Source organism: Moschus berezovskii, chromosome 26, assembly GCF_049115385.1.
Source record: "Moschus berezovskii isolate FMDL1 chromosome 26, NW_MosBer_1.0, whole genome shotgun sequence".
NCBI classification, from domain to species: domain Eukaryota; kingdom Metazoa; phylum Chordata; class Mammalia; order Artiodactyla; family Moschidae; genus Moschus; species Moschus berezovskii.
In genome coordinates, this window is record NC_142485.1 from 44,672,694 (window position 1) to 44,691,290 (window position 18,597).

Consider the following 18,597-nt stretch of genomic DNA (forward strand, 5'->3'; position numbering starts at 1 on the left):
CCTGGACTTACCAAGCTCACAGAGAAACAAGAGCAAACGACGCAGTTGTATAGGTTAAGAAAAAAAAAAAAAAGACAAACACTTTGAGATTAGAGCTTGCAGTCACTATTCTAGGAGATAAGTGAGACTCTTCTGTAAATGCAAGGTGAGGATAGAAACGAAAAAACTACCGGAGTGTAAAAAGAAACTGTATGATTTTTAATTATACCCCTGACCACATGACTGATTAAAGGCTCTCAATTAACTAGTATTTATGGACAACATGTTATTAGACATGGTTACTCAATAGACTGGGCATCCTAGTAGAATCAGAATTGACTTTCTATATACTGCTTTTAAATGATACAGCACTCCTGTATACCAACATCCCTTGTGAACTCTTCAGTTCAGTTCAGGCACTCAGTCGTGTCCGACTCTTTGTGACCCCATGAATCACAGCACGCCAGGCCTCCCTGTCCATCACCAACTCCCAGAGTTCACTCAAACTCATGTCCATCGAGTCGGTGATGCCATCCAGCCATCTCATTCTCTGTCGTCCCCTTCTCCTCCTGCCCCCTTAATTCATTACAAATACTAAAACAAGCTGATATACTATGTGGACACAGCTGAGAAGGAGCTACTATGTAGCAAATTTCCTACGACTCCCATTCCCACTGGGAAAGCCAATTCTAGAAAAGACGAAGTCACAGAAAGCACAAGAAATATTTTCGTATTTGGTATCAGAGTTGCTTTTGCAGTTATACTGAATATAATGATAGAGGAGATCAGTCCTGGGTGTTCATTGGAAGGACTAATGCTAAAGCTGAAACTCCAATACTTTGGCCACCTCATGCGACGAGTTGACTCACTGGAAAAGAGTCTGATGCTAGGAGAGATTGCGGGTGGGAGGAGACAGGGACGACAGAGAATGAGATGGCTGGATGGCATCACCGCCTCGATGGACATGAGTTTGAGTGAACTCCGGGAGTTGGTGATGGACAGGGAGGCCTGGCGAGCTGTGATTCATGGGGTCGCAAAGAGTTGGACACGACTGAGTGATTGAACTGAACTGAACTGAACACTCATGAGTTTAGAGCTATATAAAAATATTGCCACAAAGTCACGTTTTGAGTAGGCAGTCCAGATGTCTATCGAGGTCTCCCAACTAGTCCCTGAGTTCTAAATATAATCCTGCTACTCAATATCAGGCATATGCTAAATACTAGCCACAATGAACTTACTTTCTCCTAACTCTCTTTATTATTTATTGTATCACTATGGTCAGAGGGAGAATGCAAACATCTTGCTAAGAGGTATTTATTGGTATTGGCTGCAGGTTGCATGAAAGGAGTCAGCACAAGGTAATTTTGCCACAAAATCTCAAATTTGGAACCGTCAGAATGATGGTAAGGCCGTGCCCAGGTGGACCACACCTGAGTGCTCTGGGCTTCTGCATTACCTGCTTTGCTTTCTCTGTTTTCTGACAGTTGAGACTGGCACAGGTGATGGAGCATGGAATTCCCTACCAGAAACACCGCCGCAATATTCCTCTTTACTTTTATCTATTACGGTCATCTGTCCCAGTTCTGTGGATGTTGACTGATTTTTGGTCATTGATTGTGACATCAATGGACACAGATCATCAACTCAAATGCCCAGGTCTCTGACAAGTCTCATTACTGAGGCTCAAAGCAGTAGAAGCCCAAGCCGAAAAATGTGAAAACAAAATCTCCATTTATTAGAATGTGAGTAAGAATACAACTCTGGCTAGCCTGCACAAAGTCTTTCTTCAGAGAATCAGCTCCATGTCCTCCTCTCCCCTGTAACTCACTAGTCTTTCAGCAGCTACAGTATCTCACATGTCACTGTCAGTCATGAAGAGATGTAAACTAGTGTGTCTCATTTCTTCTACTTTTCGATTTTCTAGTATTACTGATTTTGATTCACTCCATTTCTGTTACATATTCTGTATTCCATAACAAGTTTTCCAATAATTATTGTTTCAACATACAAATATATTATTCAGAAAATTTATATCTACCTTATTTTACACTTAATTATGCCTTATAATACTGTGTGTTCTAGAGACCTTGGTTTTAAAAAACACTTTTAACGAATGCTACTACTTTAATTAATGTTACAAACCTCAGTTCAGTTCAGTTCAGTCGCTCAGTCGTGTCCGACTCTCCGCGACCCCATGAATCACAGCACGCCAGGCCTCCCTGTCCATCACCAACTCCCGGAGTACACTCAAACTCATGTCCACAGAGTCGGTGATGCAAACCTAGACAACATTAAAAAGCAAAGATATCACGTTGTTGACAAAGGTCCGTACAGCCCAAGCCATGGTTTTTTCAGCAGTCAAGTACGGATGTGAGAGTTGGACCATAAAGAAGGCTGAGCACCAAAGAATTGATGCTTTCAAAGAGTGATGCTGGAGAAGACATCTGAGAGTCCCTTGGACAGCAAAGAGATCAAACCAGTCAATCCTAAGGGAAATCAACTTTGAATGTTCACTGGAAGGACTGATACTGAACCTAAAGCTCCAATACTTTGGGCACCTGGTGTGAAGAGCCGACTCACTAAAAAGACCCTGATGCTGGGAAAGATTGAGGGCAGGTGGAGAAGGGGACAGCAGAGGATGAGATGGTGGGACAGCATCGCTGATGCAATGGATGTGAATTCGGGCAAACTCCGGGAGATGGTGAGGCACAGGGAGGCCGGGCGTGCTGCAGTCTGTGGGCTCACAAAGAGTCAGACCTGACTTAGCAACTGAACACCACCAACGACGACAACTTCTTCAAGTACAATGAGGTGGTCTTTCCTCAAATTATCACTATCTCCAGAACTGATTTTTTAAGCCCTGGACAGACATCATAAACTTATATAAGAAATGATAGTCTTGTGGGTGACTAATTGTTTCCACGTGAAAATAGGATAGGTCTCTGTTCTGTTCCGTTCCGTTCCGTTCATTCGCTCAGTCGTGTCCGACTCTCTGCCACCCCATGAATCACAGCACGCCGGGCCTCCCTGTCCATCACCAACTCCTGGAGTTCACTCAAACTCAGGTCCATCGAGGCGATGATGCCATCCAGCCATCTCTTTCTCTGTCGTCCCCGTCTCCTCCCGCCCCCAATCACTCCCAGCATCAGAGTCTTTTCCAATGAGTCAACTCGTCGCATGAGGTGGCCAAAGTATTGGAGTTTCAGCTTTAGCATCAGTCCTTCCAATGAACACCCAGGATTGGTCTCCTGCAGAAGGGAATGGCAAACCACTTCAGTATACTTGCCTTGAGAACCCCATGAACAGTATCAAAAGGATAAGTCTAGGACCACCCTGAATCCAAAGAGCACAGAGCACCATGAGGCAAGAATGAACGCAACACAGACATATTTGCTTTAAAAAAAAGGAACTGTCAGGTCTAAATTTCTTAAGAGAAACCAAAGAAACAAGCAAGAAATGTAAAAGTGAAACTTTAAGCCCCGTGTCAACACAAGGGCCCCTTTATCATTTCGCATCCAACCATGCCAATGGTTTAACGTGGTGGTTCTGTAGTGTGCCCTGAGAATTCCTGAAGTCCAGAGACCCACTGGGACAGGGGGTCCAAGAGGTCAAAACTATTTTCACAACAACTCTAAACGTTACTTCCATGCTCAATTATGTTCTGAGTGCACACAGGACTTCTCCAGAGACAGGATATGTAATATCAGAACTCTAATGACTAATGGAATTAGCCATTATGATTGTGTGTGACTGTATTTTTATGTCTTTCAGCTTTATTTTCCAGGAGTCTTTGGCGGAGGCGAGGGTTGGAGGTGGCCTGCCTCAAGGTCAGGGGCACTGAGTGCAGCAGTGCAAGCATGGGACCTGTTGAAGGAGGTGCCCTTATCTTCATGATCTCCACCATAGTTTGGCTTCAGGTCAAACGGGGAGGGAACACAGACCCACCCATTCACAGAAAATTGCATTAAAGATTTACTGAGCATGGCCTCACCTATCGCCCTCAGTCAGTCTCTCCCATCAGTCAGTTTCCATAAGCCTCTTATCCTTCATCAGAGGGCAGACAGACTGAAAACCACAACCAAAGAAAACTAACCAAACTGATCACATGGACCCCAGCCTTGTCTAACTCAGTGAAACTCTTAGCGAGCCATGTAGTGAAGGGCCACCCAAGACAGATGGGTCATGTTGGAAAGTTCTGACAAAACATGGTCCACTGGAGAAAGAAATGGCAAACCACTTCAGTATTCTTGCCTTGAGAACACCACGAACGGTATGAGAAGGCAAAAAGACAGGACACTCACTAAAAGATGAACTCCCCAGGTCAGTAGGAGTCCAATATGCTACTAGAGATCTGTGGAGAAATAACTCCAGAAAGACTGAAGAGAAGGAGCCAAAGCAAAAACAACACCTAGCTGTGGATGTGACTGGTGATAGGAGTCAAGTCCAAGGCTGTAAAGAGAAATACTACATGAGAACCTGGAATGTTAGGTCCATGAATCAAGGCAAATTGGAAGTGGTCAAACAGGAGATGGCAAGAGTAAACATCGACATTTTAGGACTCAGTGAACTAAAATGGACTGGCTTGTGGTTTAGTCCCTAAGTCGTGTCCGACGCTTACCAGACTCCTCTGGCAATAGGATTTCCCTAGCAAGAATGCTGGAGTGGGTTGCCATTTCCTTCCCCAGGAGATCTTCCTGACTCAGGCATCAAACTCGGGTCTCCTGCACTGCAGGTATCTTCTTTACCGACTGAGCTACCAGGGAAGCCCCCAAATGGACTGGAAGTGGTGAATTTAACTCAGATGACCATTGTATCTACTACTGTGGGCAAGAATCCCTTGGAGGAAATGGTGTAGCCATCACAGTCAACAAGAGTCCCAAATGTAGCACTTGGATGCAATCTCAGAAATGACACAATGATCTCTGTTCGTTTCCATGGCAAACCATTCACTATCACAGTCATTCAAGTCTATGTCCCGACCAGTTACACTGAAGAGGCTAAAGTTGAATGATTCTATGATGACCGACAAGACCTTCTAGCACGAACACCCAAAAAAGATGTTCTTTTCATTATAGGGGACTGGAATGCAAAAAGAGGAAGTCAGGAGATACCTGGAGTAACGGGCAAATTTGGCCTTGGAGTACAGAATGAAGCAGGACAAAGGCGAACAGAGCTTTGCCAAGAGAACGCACTGGTCATAGCGAACACCCTCTTCTAAAAACACAAGAGAAGACTCTACTCACGGACATCACCAGATGCTCAATGACGAAATCAGACTGATTCTATTCTCTGCAGCCAAAGATGCAGAATCTCTATACAGTCAGCAAAAACAAGACCGGGAGCTGACCGTGGCTCAGATCATGAACTCCTTATTGCCAAATTCAGACTGAAATCGAAGAAAATAGGGAAAACCACTAGACCATTCAGGTATGACCTAAATCAAATTGCTTAGGATTATACAGTGGACATGACAAATAGATTCAAGGGATTAGATTTGATAGACAGAGTGCCTGAAGAACCACAGGCGGAGGTTCGTGACATTGTACAGGAGGCATTGATCAAGACCATCCCGGAGAAAAAGAAATGCAAAAAGGCAAAATGGTTGTCTGAGGAGGCCTTACCAATAGCTGAGCAAAGGAGAGAGGCTAAAGGCAAGGGAGAAAAGGAGATACACTCATTGAATGCAGAGTTCCACAGAACAGCAAGGAGAGATAAGAAAGCCTTTCTCAGTGATCAGTGCAAAGCAATAGAGGAAAATAATAGAATGGGAAAGACTAGAGTTCTCCTCAAGAAAGTAAGAGATACTAAGGGAACATTTCATGCAAAAATGGGCACAATAAAGGACACAAGTGGTATGGACCTAACAGATGAGGAAGATATTAAGAAGAGGTGGTAAGAACACACACAGAAAAACTCTACAGAAAAGATCTTCATGATCCAGATAAGCACGATGATGTGATCCCTCACTTAGAGCCAGTCATCCCGGAATGTGAAGTCAAGTAGGCCTTAGGAAGCATCACGATGAACAAAGCTAGTGGAGGTGATGGAATTGCAGCTGAGCTATTTCAAATCCTGAAAGATGATGCTGTGAAAGTGCTGCACTCAACATGCCAACAAACCTGGAAAACTCACCAGTGGCCACAGGACTGGAAACAGTCAGTTTTCATTCCAATCCCAATGAAAGGCAATGCCAAAGAATGTTCAAACTACCGCACAATTGCACTCATTTCACAGGCTAGCAAAGTAATACTAAAAATTCTCCAGGCGAGGCCTCAACAGTACATGAAATGTGAACTTCCAGATATTCCAGCTGGATTTAGAAAAGGCAGAGGAACCAGAGATCAAATTGCCAACATCCACTGGATCATCGAAAAACCAAGAGAGTTCCAGAAAAACATCTACTTCTGCTTTATTGATCACCCCATAGTTTTTAATTGTGTGAATCACAACAAGCTGGGAAATTCTGAAAGAGATGGGAATACCAGACCACCTGACCTGCCTCCTGAGAAATCTGTATGCAGGTCAAGAAGCAACAGTTAGAACTGGACATGGAACAACAGACTGATTCCAAATAGGGGAAGGAGTACATCAAGGCTGTATATTGTCACCCTGCTTATTTAACTGACACGCACAGTACATCATGCAAAATGCTGGGCTGGATGAAGCACAAGCTCAAATCAAGATAGCTGGGAGAAACATCAGTAACCACAGATATGCTGATGACACCACCCTTATGGTAGAAATTGAAGAAGAACTAAAGAGCCTTTGGGTGAAAGTGAAAGAGGAGAGTAAAAAAGTTGGTTTTGAATGTTCTTTAAACATTCAAAAAACTAAGATCATGGCATCCAGTCCCATCCCTTCATGGCAAATAGGTGGGGAAAGAATGGAAACAGTGACAGACTTTATTTTGGGGGGCTCCAAAATCACTGCAGATGGTGACTGTACCCATGAAACTAAAAGACGAAAAGCTATGACCAACCTTGACAGCATATTCAAAAGCAGAGACATTACTTTGCCAACATCGATCTGTCTTGTCAAAGCTATGGTTTTTCCAGTGGTCATGTATGGCTGTGAGAGTTGGACTGTACAGAAAGCTGCACACCGAAGAATTGATGCTACTGAACTGTAGTGTTGGGAGAAGACTCTTGAGAGTCCCTTGGACTGCAAGGAGATCCAACCAGTCCATCCTAAGGGAATTCAGTCCTGAATAGTCTTTGAAAAGACTGATGCTGAAGCTGAAACTCCAATACTTTGGGCACCTGATGTGAAGAACTGACTCATTGGAAAAGACCCTGATGCTGGCAAAGACTGAAGGCGGGAGGAGAAGGGGAAGACAGAGGATGAGATGGTTGGATGGCATCACCTACTCAATGGACTTGAGTCTGAGTAAAGTCTGGGAGTTCTGAGGAACAGCGAGGCCTGGTTTGCTGCAGGCCATGGAGTCGCAGAGTCGGACACGACTGAGCGACTGAACTCAACTGACCTCCCATAGAGTAAACATCAACAGACGTAAACAAAATTCCTTGAAATTCTCAATAATTTTCCGAAGTAGAATATGATCCTAAAGCCAACAACTTTCAGAATCACTGTTTCCAAAGATTATGCCTATCAAATAGTCATTAAAGTATGATTACTTCCCCTACTTCTAATAATCAAAGACACCACAAACTCACACACACACAAACACACACAGTCTGCTAATGAAAACATCTGATTGACTTACAGTCATCTGTTTGACAACATTATAACGAAATAATTACAAGCTGAAATACAACTGACATATTAGCAAGTGAAGTTTTACTTAGGGAAAGGTGAGGGTTCAAACAAGCATTTTGGGCTTGGAAAAAACTTTGAGTCTAAAATTTAATCTCTGAGATTTCCTGAGAATTACACAGATTCCAAACTCAGAACTTCAGAGTGTCGAAACATATACAGAAACATCTTGCGTTGAAGCTTACAATTTAAAACTTTCTTGCTCTTATGCTTGTAAACATCTTTTGTTTCAAAACACAGGTATCAGCAGTAACATTTGCCTTATGTATGTCCAGTTCTTCAATTAAATTTGCAAATAAAACGTTAGAAGCATGAAGACCGAGCATTTCAAATATTTCAGTGTCCCTCTTTCCAGAGTTAACTGTGTCCTGCAAAATTTACCTGAACTGGATGCTTGTAAATCCTTCATTCTGATTGTTCTATTAGGATCAGAATCTTTCATTCTGACTGCTGGCTGAATGGGGTTTGTAAACAAGTTGATTACTAAATGATGGGCATATGAGACAATCCATAGTTCAGAATTCAAGATACAATCATAAACGTTTTTACCTTCACGTTAGGATATTTCCCAGGAGAATCTAAAAGGCAAAAGGGACATAGATTTAATTACATGTAAATGTGAAAGCCAGCTGTACATTCGTGCAGAGTTAGTACCGAACAGAATCCTCGCACCCAGCCTTGGCACTGAATACATTCAGTTTTAGTGTCTTGTTTTTAGGGGGATCTTAGGACACTGGTAAGACAGACACAGGAATCCACTAAAGACAGTGAAGAAAAAATTGGAATACAGGTTCACCAAAACATGCTGTTAAGATTTCAAAAGTAACATTACGTTTTCAACGGCTTTATAAAACACTAAAGTGCACATAGACCAATGTGAACATGCTGACTGATGAGGAGAAAATGGATCTTAATCCGAGGAGCAAATCATGAACCCAAGAAGATAAACAAGAAAGCTGATGGTAAAATGCAACAGCACATCTTGAATGCAACACAGCAGGTTATCATTTCCACCATTATACGATAAGTATTTATCATGTTCTTCAATCTGTCCAGTCATTTAAGAAGTGCACAGTGGGGATGACAGTTCACCAGCATGTATAATTCATTTCTCATCAAAGACAGACTAATGAACTGATTAGCCTGGATATGCACTTGTAGAAAACTGGCTCACAAAAATATTCATTTTTTTCCGCATATCCATGTGGGCTACTGGTATGCCTACATGTCTTGGCTCCTCTAGTCTAGCCATCTCACAGTTTCTCAATCCACTCATGCAAGAAGGTATATAAGACACATCTAGGAAATAATGTAAAATAAATTCTCAATATTGAAATACAACGATCAAAAAGGAAATAGTACATTTAATTGCTACACAATTATTAGAAATTAAAAAGCTTGCATGTTTCAGAATCAGTGTAGTATTTATTAAAAGTATTTCTAGCATTTAGGGAATGAACCCTATTGATCTGTTTGGCTTCAAATTTTACTTTGCTTTGGTACATCACGCGAATGCGTCAAAGGATTTCTATGAAACAGCTTTCAAAAAATCAGCTATCTTAAAAAAAAAAAAGTCAATGCCTCCTTTTTCAAATTAATCTAATTTGAACAACAAATACCGGTACAACATATATCTTTGATGCCTAAGAGTTACTCGGAAGGGCTGCGTTTTCCCCCACTTCTGGCACCCCCTCTTACCTCCAGGATTCTCTGGGGGCAATAATGGTCTTATCTCTTTTCAGGGTAAGCACACTGAAGTCATCTAGAAAGAGTTTTCTCAAGTGTCCTCATCAACTCCACACTCACCTCCCTGAGGCCTTCCTCTCCTCCCTATGTCCTTCCACTAGATTTGCTCCTCTCTGAATGGTCATCTCTGGATCCGTGGACTTAAATCTTCCCCCTTGACATCCTTTCCATGGACCATCCCTGCCATTTCTTTCTCCCTCTTACACCTATAACTGCTACTTCAACTCTTTTCTTCCCTCTGGCTATAAACGCGCTCAGAAAGAAACAGAAAATAATGCTTTGCCTTGATCCTGTTAGGTCCTGAACTATCCAATGCTCTTCTTCCAGATTTCTCTGTATGCAAGGCTATACCCTTGCTACCCGGAGAGCTTGTTAGAAACACAGAATCTCAGACCTCCTTCTCAGCATGTGCTTCACACATGGTCCCCAAGCGACTAATTAAAATTTGAGAAACGCTGGTCTACAGGGAGTCTGCTTCTGCATGACTTCCACTTAATTCATTCTCCTGAGATATCAGCCTCCGTTTCCTCACAAGAACACATCTCCCCCAAACTGAAATGGCATTAGAAGTTGGGAACCTTCCAGTGGACTCTCTATGAGGCTGTGGGTGCCTTGGTCTCCCCATCACGCTCCCTGCTCTCTCCTTCTTTCCAGTTCTCGTTTTGTCCCATGTGACACCATCCTGGAAAGCGGCAACACTTCATATGACACTAACTTGCACACATTTACAGGTGAGCACCTATGCCCACGCTCCCCCAGAGGATGACACACCATTCTGCACGCCCAGGGACCGCAGTTCTGAATGTCTTCCTAATAACGAGCAAAACAGGAAGAGGGGAGAACTTTGCTGTTCTTCTCTGACAAATTTTGGTGCCGGAAGCTCACTTCAAATTCATCGTCCATGTCAAATACTCTCCCTTTATCTAAAGACCTTCATTACTTATTGCCCCCTTCCCCTGCAGACTTGTGCTTCCTTTTCTTCATTCCCTCCCTGTACCCTCTGCCTCTCTCATCCTTCGTTCCCTCTTGCCTCTTATTTCTTGACCTCCCTTCGGTTGCAGAGTATCTTGAAACAGAACTAATAATTTGTTTTCGGTCATGTGTCACGTGGAATCTTAATTCCCTGAGCAGGGATTAAAACTGCACCACCTGCATTGGAGAGTCTTAACCGGACAAAGTCTTAAGCATTGGACTGCAAAGTAAGTCTAAGAACTAATAATTTAGCTCCTTAAACTGGATTCTCAATGTAATCTGTGGTAGACACCTGATAAGATGCATACTTGCCCTCTTTTTCTCGTTTTTTTTCTCACTACCCATTCGACAGGTGATTTTCTTTGCCTATTAGAATATATCAGCATTCCCATTTTCAATCAACGTTCTCTCAAATGATTTTTCTGTAAAACACAGTTCTTACCTTCTACTTGTCCATTTAATGTCTTTTGTCCTCTTTGACCAGCAGTTCCAGGTAAATGATCCACATACTTCTGTGGAAGGGCCTCAGAGAAACTCTGCTAGAATGAATGATAACCATGAGTTGCATGAAGAGTTCCTAATCCCTTTTGAAGAGAGTACCCTACTTTTAACCCGGTTAAGACAGGTTTTGCCAAGATCCCAGAGTTGCTGTGTGACAGAACCGGGATGCTGAATTCAAACACGGTGCTGCATCACCAAGCAGTGGCTGCCGCATCTAAGAGATCAGGCCCTTCTTATCTCCTTCCATAGCTGCCTCCTTCAAATAGGGCACCGTTATTTTATGTTACTTCAAGTACGGCTGCCATTAAGGTACTCTGCACCTGCTACTTAAGCTATCTAAAATGGTTTGCACTTACTAAAACATCACTAAAGCTAACTGCTGTTACTACAGCCCCACATATTCATTACTATTTCCCATGCTTTTGGTTCTCTTGAAATGTTCCTTGCAGATCAACCAGACAATCCAAATGTGGTCATACGTTCAAGCTCCAAGCACTAGCTGGTCAACGTCGATGTAAAAAACCACAATCGAAATGAAAACCAAAACTACAACGAGGTACCACCTCACACCAGTCAGAATGGCCATCATCCAAAAGTCTGCTACTGCTGCTGCTGCTAAGTCGCTTCAGTCGTGTCCGACTCTGTGTGACCCTATGTACTGAAGCCTGCCAGGCTCCCCTGTCCATTGGAGTCTCCAGGCAAGAATACTGGAGTGTGTTGCCATGCCCTCCTTCCCGACTCAGGGATCAAACCCAGGCCTCCCACTGAAGGCAGATTCTTTACTTCTCAGCCACAACAAGGTACCACCTCACCCCAGTCATAATGGCCATCATCAAAAATCTACAACCAATGAATGCTGGAGAGGGTGTGGGGGAAAGGGAACCCTCTTGCACGGCTGGTGGGAAGGTAAATTGATATAACCACTATGGAAGACGGTATGCAGATTCCTTAAGAAACTAGGAATAAAACCGCCATATGACCCAGCAATCCCACTCCTAGGAGTATACTCTGAGGAAACCAAAATGGAAAAAGACACATGCACCCCGATGCTCACTGCAGGGCTATTTATGATAGCTAGGACATGGAAGCACCCTAGATGGCCATCGAACTGATGAACGGATGAAGATGTGGTGGTACATATATACAAAGGAACATGACTCAGCTGTAAAAAGGGACGCATCTGAGTCCGTTCTAATGTGGTGGATGAACCTAGAGCCTATCATACATACTGAAGTCAGTCAGAAAGAGAAATATAAATATCACATACTAACGGATATGTATGGAATCTAGAAAGATGGTACTGACGAATTTATTTGCAGGGCAGCAGTGGAGACACAGACAGAGAACAGACTTAGAGACATGGGGGAAGGGGGAGAGGGGAGAGGGTGAGATGGATGGAAAGAGTAACATGGAAACTTACAATTCTATATGTAAAACAGATAGCCAAGGGGAATTTGCTCAATCACTCAGGGAACTCAAAGAGGGGCTCTGCAACAATCTAGAAGGCTGGGATGGAGAGGGAGATTGGAGGGGGGTTGGGAGGGAGGGCACATGGGTGAACCTATGACTGATTCTTGTTGATGTCTGACAGAAAACAACAAAATTCTGGAAAGCAATTATCCTTCAATGAAGAATACATTTTCTACAGCCCTATTTGAACATGCACATGGTTTACTGCTTCTTTTCCTGTAAACAGCACACTAACGACTCTAATTTCTTATCTATGTCTTCTGGAATGGCAGGTAAAGATTAAAACAATGATCTAGATATAAACAAAGGAGTAAAACTATGATTATCCAAGGTGAAGATTTAAAAGTTTTCAAATACATTTATGATGATCAAGCAGGACTCAGTATTCACATCAGGAAAGAAAAAACAAACTAAAAAAATCAAGTAACCACAATGACTAACTTTTCGATATGGAAGAACTTACATGTTAGTTTCACATGCATAACAAAGAATTGACATGGTAAAGTTAACACCTGTAAACACTGCAATTAATAAAGTTTCTTTAAAATAACATGGAATGTACATGCTGCTAGAGATATTTTTAAAAGAAAAAATCTCTTCCACAGATAATTTTATAAACTATGGTGGTATTTTTTCTTTCCTTATGCTTTTATAATAGCAAGTAGTCTATAAAAGAAAAAAAGCGTAAATCGTGATTTCATTCATTTAATGTATGTAATTACCCATTATTTGCTGACATTCAGAAAAAAGAAATCAGAATCTCTTCAGAGGAAAGAATATAGTTCTACATTTTTTCTTTCAGATTGTTGCAGCCGAAAATTTTCTCATTTAATGAAGAGAGATTAAGAATGTCATTTATGAAACGATAAATTATAATTTTAGTAAAAAGAACAGATAAAATGCTTATTTATTCCCTCCTTATTTTCAGAAAGATCTAAAACACCCACCAAGATTATAGCAAACAGTCAGATAAACTAGAGAACTACATTAAGTATTCAGCGTCAGACATGACTGAGCAACTGAACTGAGCCAAAGTTAGAAACCACAAGAAACAGAAGGGCCAAAAATTCTTAATTCACAATACATCTCCTAAGGCCTAAAACAGGGCTCATCTTGAATTGCCTCTAAACGAAAGTTTGGCTAGATTAAATAGAAGACATCACTTCATTAATTTCAAAGTGAGAATTTCTCTAAAACGAGAAATCACTTCAAATTTAAATGAACATCCAGAGGGAACTATATTCAAAAAACATATATACAAACACAAGTATAAACAAATCACGTTGCTGTACACCTGAAACTTACACAGTATTTCAAACTGACTACACGTCAACTGAAGGAAAGATCAAGAACCACCACCAACGTCGAAAACAGCCACCAAAAAAAAAAAAAAAAAAAAAAGGAACACTTCCTTTCAGTTCGTCATAAAAATCAGCTATATGTCATTCAAAAGAGTATGAACATTGTTTTGTCATGACCTCACTTTCTCTTAAGTTGAACTGAAATAATGTCTCGCATATTTATAATATAGAGTTCCTGGTCTGACTTACCTCCACTATTTCCATTGTGTTTGTATAATAATCTGCCTCATTGTCACCCTCATTCCATCTTATATTCATCTTGTCCTTCTTAAAGGAATTCTTCCCCTTCATCCTCCTCCCCATCTTCATATTCATCTAGTTGTTTTTCCTCAGTGCTCTGTAATTCTTTTCTTTCAGAACGGCATACTTAGTACGCCAATATTTATAAACCTGAATCATGCACATGTGTGGCTCATATTATCACACCACTTCGTATCGTGACTTTGAGAGCTTCTGTTTCTGTGGTGGGATCCTTTTTGTCATCATAAGGATCAGGGGAATGGTATGTGAAAAAGTACAGGGAAAGAAGAGTTACAAACAGAACAACATACCTTTGTACGACCGAGGCCTGCTACAGACTTGAGAATTTTTGGAACAGGCTCAGGCGATGGGAAGGCAGGATGACAGATGCCCTCAAACCAGGGTGATGGTTTGAGAAATGTTTCAACCACATCTTCAGTGTTACTATCGGAATTACTGTCCCCAGAGAAAGTTGTACTCTCCGGTCTCAAAAATGCCACATTTTGCTTCTACTACAGTGAAAACAGGAGAGAGTACATGAGAACATGTGTCATTTCAAATCAGGGAAGAACACCAGGAGGACAGTCTTCAAATGACTTACTGTTTCTCTTCGACTGCTGAGAAGGCGTCACTGGCTTTGTTAACTTTGATTTCATGACATGCTGGAGAAGAAAGTAAGAGCTTGAAGACTATAACAAGTATCAACCTGAATAAAAGAATTATAACATCCCCCATTCTTCTAGGATCTAACACAAAGAGCACAGGCTCTGGAGTCATTCAGATATGGATTCAAATCCCAGTTCTGCCACTGACTGACCTTCTCACGGGGAAAGGATTATGACAGATGACATCAGAAGCCCCTGATGTTCCTCTCCTTACCCCTAATTGACTGCTATGCAAATACTATGACACCCGCTAGATTACTTTCTCTACCAAAATGTTCTAGAGTAATAATTTATCCACGGTAGTTTGAGCACTACTGAAAAACTAAGACATTTGAATTGCTACATTTTGAAATTTGCTTCCACGATTAATATGTATATGAATTATCACTTGGGAAGGGAAAATATGAAAGTTTAGGTTTTAGCAGAACCTTACTTAGATGGGCTAGAACTGAAAACAGGATAAGCTACTTCTATTCTGTTTGTCAAACAGCTAGGGACAAATGAAATAGGGAAAAATATTCAGCTGCTTCTAAGAAACAGGGAAAAAAAATCAAGGTTGAAGCAGCAGGGCAAGGATCATGAATGAAAGCCACAAACACTCTAAACAGAAAGCCATAAGCAGATTGTTCACAAGAGAGGCAGAGAGAGAGACTGAAAGAACAGACCCCGAAGAAATTGTGTTCTGCAAGGAAAAATTAGGTTAACAGTAAATATTTAAAAAACAAAATTAAGAAAAGGTAGAGGAGGAAGAAGAAAGTAAAAAGTGAGATATTCCTAGTCAAGAACAAACTTTACAGAAAGAAAACATAAGTATTATCATAAGGTATGTGGAAAAACATATATTTAGAATTTATATATAAGAGATCAGTATTCTTAAGGATATACGATGAGCAAAGCCTCTCTTTCATACGATTTTATTAATATATTTTCATGCATCTGCATGTTCTTCAAATTTTATGAAAATATCAACATCAGCTCAGTTCAGTTGCTCAGCTGTATGTGACTCTTTGCGACCCCATGGACTGCAACACGCCAGGCTTCCCTGTCCATCACCAACTCCTGGAGGTTTTACAAACTCATGTCCATTGAGTCGGTGATGCCATCCAACCATTTCATCCTCTGTTGTCCCCTTCTCCTCCCGCCTTCAAACTTTCCCAGAATCGGTATTTTCCAATGAGTCGGTTCTTCGCATCAGATGGCCAAAATATTGGAGCTTCAGCTTCAGCATCAGTCCTTGCAATGAATATTCAGGGCTGATTTCCTTTCAGATGGATTGGTTCGATCTCCTTGTAGTCCAAGGGACTCTCGAGAGTCTTCTCCAACACCACAGTTCAAAAGCATCAATTCTTCGGCACTCAGCCTTCTTTACAGTCCAACTCTCACATCCGAACATGGCTACTGGACAGTGATAGCTTAGATGAGACAGAACTTTGCTGGCAACGTAATGTCCCTGCTTCTCAATATGCTGTCTAGGTTGGTCATAGCTTCTCATCCAAGGAGCAAGTGTCTTTTAATTTCATGGGTGCAGTCACCATCTGCAGTGATTTTGAAGCCCCCCAAAATAGTCTGGGTCACTGCTTCCATTCTTTCCCCGTCTCTTTGCCACGAAGTGATGGGACCAGATGCCATGATCTTAGTTTTCTGAATGCTGAGTTATAAGTCAACTTTTTCACTCTCCTCTTTCACTTTCATCAAGAGGCTTTTTAGTTCCTCATCAATTTCTGCCATCACGGTGGTGTCAACTGCGTATCTGAGTTTATTGATATTTCTTCTCGCTATCTTGATTTCAGCTTGTTGCTTCATCCAGCCCGGCATTTCGCATGATGTACTCTGCATATAAGTTAAATAAACAGGGGGACAATTTCCATCCTTGCTGTACTCCTTTCCTGATTGGGAGCCAGGCTGTTGATCTGTGTCCAGTACTAACTGTTGCTTCTTGTCCTGTATACAGATTTCTCGGGAGGCGGGTCAGGTGGTCTGGTATTCCCATCTCTTGAAGAACTTCCTACAGTTTGTTGTGATCCACAGAGTCAAATCATTTGGCACAGTCAATAAAGCATAAGTACATACTTTTCTGGAACTCGCTTGCTTTTTCTACCATCCAGAGGATGCTGGCAATTTGATTTCTGGTTCCTCTGCCTTTTCTAAATCCAGCTTGAACATCTGGAATTTCATGGTTCACGTACCCTTGAAACCTGGCTCAGGGAATTTTGAGCATTACTTTGCTAGCATTTGAGATGAGTGCAATTATGCGGTAGTTTGAACATTCTTTGGCATTGCCTTTTGTTGGGATTGGAATGAAAACTGACTTTTTCAGTCCTGGGGCCACTGCTGAGTTATCCAGATTTACTGGCATACTGAGTGCAGCCTTTCACAGCATCATCTTTTAGGATTTGGAATAGCTCAGCTGCCATTCCATCACCTCCACTAGCTTTGTTCGTAGTGTTGCTTCCTAAGGCCCACTTGACTTCGCATTCCAGGATGTTTGGCTCTAAGTGAGGGATCACACCATCCTGTTTATCTGCGTCATGAAGATCTGTTTTGTAGAGTTCTGTGTATTCTTGCCACCTCATCTTAATGTAGTCTGCTTCGGTTAGGTTCCCACCATTTCGTCCTTTGTGGTGCCCATCTTTGCATGAAAGGTTCCCAGGGTATTTCTCATTTTCTTGAAGAGATCTCTAGCCTTTCATCACTGAGAAAGGCTTTCTTACCTCTCCTTGCTCTTCTTTGGAACTCTGCATTCAAATGCTATCTTTCCTTCTCTCCGTTGATTTTGGCTTCTCTTCTTTTCTCAGCTATTTGGAAGGCCTCATCAGACAACCATTTTTGCCTTTTTGCATTTCTTTTTCTCTGGGATGTTCTTGATCACTGCCTCCTGTACAATGTCACAAATCTCCATCCATAGTTCTTCACGCACTCTGTTTATCAAATCTAATCCCTTGAATCTGTCACTTCCACTGTCTAATCAGAAGAGTAAATACTACACGAAACTAAATTCAGAGCAGGAAAACTAATTTCACAACAGAACACTTTACCTTGGTTTTAAAATCTACGACTTCATCATCTGATGTAGGCCCTAAATCGACGCCAAGTTTGCTGGGAAACATTTAAAGCAAAAACATACAATAAAAACGAATGAGTTCATTTCTTTGAACAAAAGGAAAAAAAAGTGAAAGTTTGTCTGTTTATTAAATGAACTTTCTTGACTTGAATAAAATTTGGCCTGTTTTATACAGCTTAAAAAAATTTTTTTTTAAAAAAATTTTCTGATGTGGACCTCTTTGAAAGTCTTTACTGAATGAGTTCCAATGGTGCTTCTAGTTTATATTTTGGCTGTCTGACCCCGAGGCATGTGAGATCTTAGCTTCCCCGACCGAGTATTGAATCCACAGTGCCTACATTGGAAGATGTCTTACTAACCATCTTAAACACTGTGCCCCCAGGGACGTCTCCAAAAAAGTTTGTCGTTACCTATTTCTGCTTCCATCTTTCCCAACCTATGAAATATCTAGTTAACACTCATTCTTAGTTTCCATAACAGAGTGACAGCCAACTTATCAGCAGAGCCTAAAACCCATTTGTTTTCACCAAAAGTTCTAATCGCTGAACTGAAAATCCAATTGATGGATTGAAATGATTCTTGTTTGCCTAGACTTGAATAAACCTGATGACTTAAAACAAAGCGGAAGAATAGGCTTTTCCTTCTCTAGTGTCTGTTCAAGGTTCAGAGACGAATGTGAATCCGTCCAAAATGGGAGTCTTGGTCCGTCAGCAGGGATACCACTTATTGAGATGGCACTACTTCTCTCCTTTACTCTAAGAGGGAGTACAGGTAGTTTCCTCACAATGTCGAAACTTAAAATGTATACCAGTCAAAGAAGTAATTT

General features: G+C 41.5%; 1 pseudogene; it reads right to left on the reverse strand.

The window, feature by feature from the left end:
• Nucleotides 1–591: 591 nt before the first annotated feature.
• The window catches only part of LOC129537496 (ankyrin repeat domain-containing protein 26-like), a 34,443-nt pseudogene continuing 16,437 nt past the window's right edge, over nt 592–18,597 (reverse strand).